Source organism: Octodon degus, unplaced genomic scaffold (assembly GCF_000260255.1).
Source record: "Octodon degus isolate 3935 unplaced genomic scaffold, OctDeg1.0 scaffold00024, whole genome shotgun sequence".
In the NCBI taxonomy this organism is placed as follows: Eukaryota; Metazoa; Chordata; class Mammalia; order Rodentia; family Octodontidae; genus Octodon; species Octodon degus.
Genome location: NW_004524600.1, coordinates 7,550,328 through 7,556,488, shown reverse-complemented (window position 1 = coordinate 7,556,488; position 6,161 = coordinate 7,550,328).

Sequence of the window (6,161 nt, the reverse complement as noted above, 5' to 3'; positions counted from 1 at the left end):
AAAAGTGAACCAATGAAATAGAGAATCTTGAACAGATAATAAAGGACAATTAAATTGAGGAAGAAATGAAAACATTACAAAGCAAAAGAAGCCTAAAACCCAGCAGATTCACTGATGAATCTTACTAGAACATCAGGAGAGAACTAATTATTAGTGCTAGTCCAGTTTTGATAGGTTCAAAGAATGCGCTTGGCAGCACAAGGCTAAAAATTGTAATCGCACCTCAGTAGATGTGCAGAAAGCCTTCGCCTGAATCCAGCATCTGTTAATGATTAAAAACTCTGGTGAAAATAGGTTTTGAAAGACCTTACCTCAAACTGATAAAAATCCCTTTATAACAGTTTAGTTTGACTGCGAACATCATATTAAATGAGAAAAATGGAAAGCATTTTCTCTAAAATCAGAAACAGAACAAGGACGTTCCCTCTCTTCGCTCTTACTCAACGTGGTGCCTGACAATTGAGCTGAAGGAATAAGGCAAGAGAAAGAAATAAAAGAGATTTGGATATGAAAAGGAGCAGACATATTATTTGCAGACATCATGATTCTTTATGCAGAAGATCCAAAAGCCTTCACGAGAAGACTGTGAGAGCTGATAGACACATTCAGCAAAGGGGCAAGGTATAGTGTCAACATGCAAAGCCAGGAATGGTCCTCCACACCAACAATGTACCTGCTGAGAAAAAATTAGGAAACTCCATTCACAATACCTTTAAAAAATTAAATACCTAGGAATTTACCTGACCAAGGAAGGGAAAAACCTTTACAATTGAAACTACAGAAGTCTATAGCAAAAATGATAGTCCTTGTAAAAAGAGATCGAAGGGACTATTAGAAGACTGAAAGACAGTCTCTGTTCTTAGATAGGTAGAATCAATATTGTCAAAGTGGCCATATTCCCAAAAATAATACAGAGATTTAATGCAATCCAAATCAAAATACAAGCAATATGTGTCACAAAATTAGAAAAGTATTTCTAAAAAATTTTTGCATGGAGCCACAAGAAACCCAGAAGACCCAAAGCAATCCTGAATGAAAACAATGAAGCTGGAGAAATCACCATCCCAAATGTCAAGCTATACTGCAAAACCACATTAATAAAAGCAACATGGTTCTTGTGTAAAAACAGATAGGTTGACAATAGCATAGAACTGAAGGTGGAGAAACAACCCTAGGTCCCTTCGGTCATATGCTTTTTGACAAAGGGGCCAGTAGCATATGCTGGGGAAATTACCCCTTTAACAAATGGCAGAATTATAGTTAGTGGACAAGAGAGAGATTTATTCATCTCAACCCATCTTTCCATTTATTTGTTCAGTCATTAAACTTCTCTATGTAGTAAAAGAACAAAAATAACTAAATTTAGATGTATCCCAAATACTGAACCTGGAAATTACAGACTTAATGTAAAATGAGACACACTCTGGCAGTTCGTGTCAGGAGCCTAAAGCTCTTCCTGTTCTTTGGCACAGGATTCTATGACGGGAACTAAACACAAAGATCCAAGATGTATTTGGAGTGGAAGGGGCAATTGAGTATAATCCAAATCTGAAAATTATGGAATGGTTAAATAAACTGTGCAGGGAACAAATGAAATACTATAACACATTACATTTTCCTTAGAGGTGTAAATCTTTAGAAGGTGTCCTGTCTTTGAGCTATATTTCTTCTCAGTCCCATTTTACCCATCTATCCATCAGTGAAGATAATCCCAGGTGTTTTGCCATATGGTAAGTAAACTGATGCCTTTTTTTTTTTTGTACTTTGGACCGAACTCAGGACCTTATCTTTGCCAGTCAGGCACTTATGCCGCTGAGCTATCTCCCTGGTATAAATGTACAATTTAATTATACAGGTTCTCTGAATATTATATAACATAGAAAAAGGAGTCATTCTATAAAATAAAATCTCAAAAGCACTTTCATGTTTTTCTTCATTCTGCCAGTCAAGGCTAATAGAATTTCTAAAACTAATACCAACAATTTCTGAGACTTTCTGCAATACCCAGCTCAGACAGAGAGGGACAGTTATCAAGCCAAGTTCTAGCAGTTGACTTCAAAAACTGAATATCTTTTTTTTAGAGAATTATTTAAAATAACCTGAAAAAGAAAACAACCTAGAAGGAATCTTAAAAACATTACTGGTGAAGAAATGATCAATTTGGGGCCAGAGTAATTTGGTTACAGAATCTTCAAAGATCAGGCCTGTCTATGATTATTTGAAACTATCATCTTCAAAGACCTGTGAAGACTTCAAGAAATTTAAGTGTAACTGGTAAAAAAAAAAATAGGAGGAATATAGTGAAATCTAGTATCATACATTTTGTGATTCAACTTATAAGATTCAAAAGAAGAGAACAAGCAAGAGATAGCCACTAAAAACAAAAGGATTTCGGAAATGCAAATTTGTTGTAGTGCCCTTGTCTAGGATGATGTAGTGGGATTGCCAGGCGGCAAATGAAAAGTAAAGTTGAACTATTGCAGAGTGTGAGTAACTGGTACTCTCATTCAGAGCTTTTGCATCAATTTCACAGTACTACACACAGGTTTTTGCCAAGGTGTCTATATAGCCTACTGACTTTTTAAAATTAGGATATGTTTGTAAAATAACTGCCTAGATCATCATGGAAGAATGACAGCTTACCACATATAGCTCATCTTCAAATGGCAGGCATTCTAATTAGCCTTAGAATGATAAAAAGCCTCCAAGACAGATATAGGATAAGATATTTTGAAATCATATTTGTAGACATTTACCCACTACTGGGGGATTGAGTAGTGTGGGGTAAAAGGAGGAGAGAGTGCTCCATGTTGGGGTAGCTTCATCAATGGCAGGTTGAGGTTTGATATTTAAAGAGACTAGAGTATGGCAGGGGTTGCTGACATGTCTTCATAGCTGGTTTTCAGGAAACTGGGCTGTTAGTACTTCTCAGAGCACAAGAATGTTCTGCCCTTGCGGGTGCTTGTAGAAAGATTCTGTAACTGTTAGAAAGACTCAAGCTGGAAGTCAAGAATATGTCATCTTACTTACCATTTTCTTGTGTAGTACACAGTTGTGCGTACCGTGGACAATCAGGGATGTTGCATAGGTGAAATGAGTCACCATATGTTGTCATTATAATGTGAATTTTCCTCCCTGACACTTTCATATATATATATTTTTAAAAAATTATGTTTTTGGTACAGGGTCTCACTATGCAGCTTGGACTCATAGTGATCCTCCTGTTTCAGTCTCCCCAGTGCTGGGATTACAGGGGTGGGCAGACATGCCTGGTTTGGATAGCTGGCTCTTTGTCACTGGGGGAAGTGTCAGCATAGCATGTGGTGCTGGGGATTAAACCCTGTCCCTGTGCTTGCCTAAGTACGTGCTTTGAGAGCTGGGCTATCTCCCTAGCCCATACTTTCGTATTTTTAAAGTTGATTTTGTATTTTAACATTAATGTCTCTGTTTGTGTATCTATGTTTTTGGTAGTAGCTATGCTGGACTTAATTACAGTTAAAATATCTCTTAAAATATTATTTTCTAATTCCATAACAGGAAAAAATGATAATTCATATATAGGAACATATAAAAATAGAAAAGTAATGTGTAGTAACAAATGCATGCGTCACTCAGATCATGTCTTTAATTAGCATACAAATACTCTAAATAATGCAAGAAAGGAAGTAAACCATAAGTAGGTGACTCTGTCCTGTTTTGTCACTAATATATGTGCAAATAATTCTCTATCATAAGCTGTATTAGCTTCCTGTGGTGGTTATAATAAATTACCCTAAACTTAGTGCTTTAAAACAGCAGAGATTTATTTTGTCTTAGTTTTGGAGGCTAGAACTACAATACAAGTTTCACTGAACCAACTTCGAAGTGTCCACAGGACAAAAGCCTTTCTGAAAGTTCCAGGGAAGACTCCATCCCTGTGTCTTCTAGTTTCTTGCACCTGCTGGTGGACCTTTGTTTGTGGTTATATCACTCTAACCACTGCCTTTACATCATCTTTTCCATTCCTGTTATAAAGACATTTGTGGTGGCAGTTATTGGGCATTCAGATAAACAAGGATAAGGTCTTTATCTCAATATCACTAACTTATTCATACTTATATAGGTCATTTTCTTAAAAGCTACCATTTATAGTTTCTAGAGATTAGGGTCTAATATATTTGGGGCCACTATTGAGCCCATTACATACCAAACTATGCAAATGAAGTCAAAGAACTTCCAAATTTGTAGTAATAGGTAGGAAAAATTGGTGCAAATAGTTTAGGTTCATATTTTTTTACATTCCTTAAGAAAATCAAGAAAGTGTCAGTATTGAAACATACAGGACAAGTATTAGTGGTTTGGAAGGAAATATCAGCTATAATAAAGGAGCATTCTTCTATTAAATATTCTTAATAATAATTCAGAGGGCAAAATTGGGTGCAAATAACTAGATACTGACAATTGAACACAGAAAATGATTTGTAAGGATTAGGTCTCAAATACGAAAAAATTTTAGGAAACATCTTGTATGTAAATTAATTATAAAAATAATCCCAAATTTGCACTCTCCTCTGTTTCAATGTTCTGTGAAATGATGCTTTGAAGCTTCTCCCATCAAGAGGTAAAATCTACTGTATTTTCCTGTTCTTTGCTCCTGAGATGCCGTATGAACTGGATTTGCCTAATAGATAACAGCACTAGGGACAACACACTTGTTTTGAACCTTCCCCCAAGAGGTCTTAGTCTTTGGTTCCCTCCAAGTTGCTATGCGAACAAGTAAAAGTAGCCAATGGGATGGTGTGAGACATCACTCAGTCAGCTTTATATCCCAACCAATAACTAGCTGGCTACTGGCCCGATGAATAAGACCATCCTATTGTTTATCTCCCAGGCAAATCTCCAGTAAGGCCAGTAAGGAACAGCTGGACCTGGTCCAGAGTGTCCTGATTCACAAATGCAGGAGTGACAGCAGAAGCTTATTGCTTCAAGCTAAAGGACTTTGGGGGTGGGTTTTTTTTTTTTTTTGTATAATAAAGATATTTGAAAATTCCCAGATTTTGATGACTGGGAATAAATAAATCAAAATGAATTATGTTCTGAATATAAATCACCTTTTAGAATATTTTATAGAATTTATTTTGCTTATAGTTCCTTTTATAAATCTTAATTGTGACAAAAATTATGACAGAGAAGTCTGTGTTAGACAGTTTTCCCAGTAGTATAACAAATACTTGATATATATAACTTATAAAGATAAAAGGGTCGTTTTGGCTTAAAAGTTTGGAGGTTTTACTCCATAATTGGTTGATCCTAATGCTTTGGACTTATGACAGGGCACATCATGGAGCATGTGGCTTTGCTCATTTCCTCAATGAAAAGCAAAACAAAAGGAGGAAGATACCAGAGTCACACTGTCCTTGCCATGTGCAAGCTCCTCAGTGACTTATAAGCCACCCTTTAGACTCAGTATCTTAAAGGTTTTATCACCTCCCAGTAGCACTGTGGTCTGGGGACCAAGTCTTTAATCCACAAATTTATTTTGGAGAATCATCCAAACCTTAGAAAGTTCTAAAAGAGAATTTTACATAAGCATAAAATTTAAGATTCTAGCTTGAAAATGTCATGACTCAAATAGAAATATTTCTTTTTCATTTAGGGCTGTATGTTCCTTTATTTTAAATGGAGGACCATTTTATGTTCCAGGTAGGAGCTGTTTAGATATTCATGAAATACAATAATTCTATACTCAGCATTTCCCACTTATTTACTATATGACTTTTGTTGATTAATTTCCCATTCTCTTAGCTTCAATTGTTCTATGAAAAGTTGACATGGGCATTTGGGTTGTTGTCAAAATTTAGCTATGACAAATTGCACTGCTACAAACATGGGTGCACATATGTCACTGTGGTATGATGGTTTCAGTTCTTTTGGAAAAATACCTAGGAGAGGAATAGCTGGCTTGAATGGCACCTCCAATCCTAGTTTTTTGAGGAATCTCCATGCTGATTTCCATGATGGTTGTCCAGCCTGCGCTCCCACCAACAGTGGAGAAGTGTTCCTTTTCCCCCAGAGCCTCTCCAGCATTTGTTACTGGTTGATGTCTTGATGATAGCCATTCTTTCTGGTTTATGATGATATCTCAGCATTGTTTTATTTTGCATCTCTTGAATTACCAATGA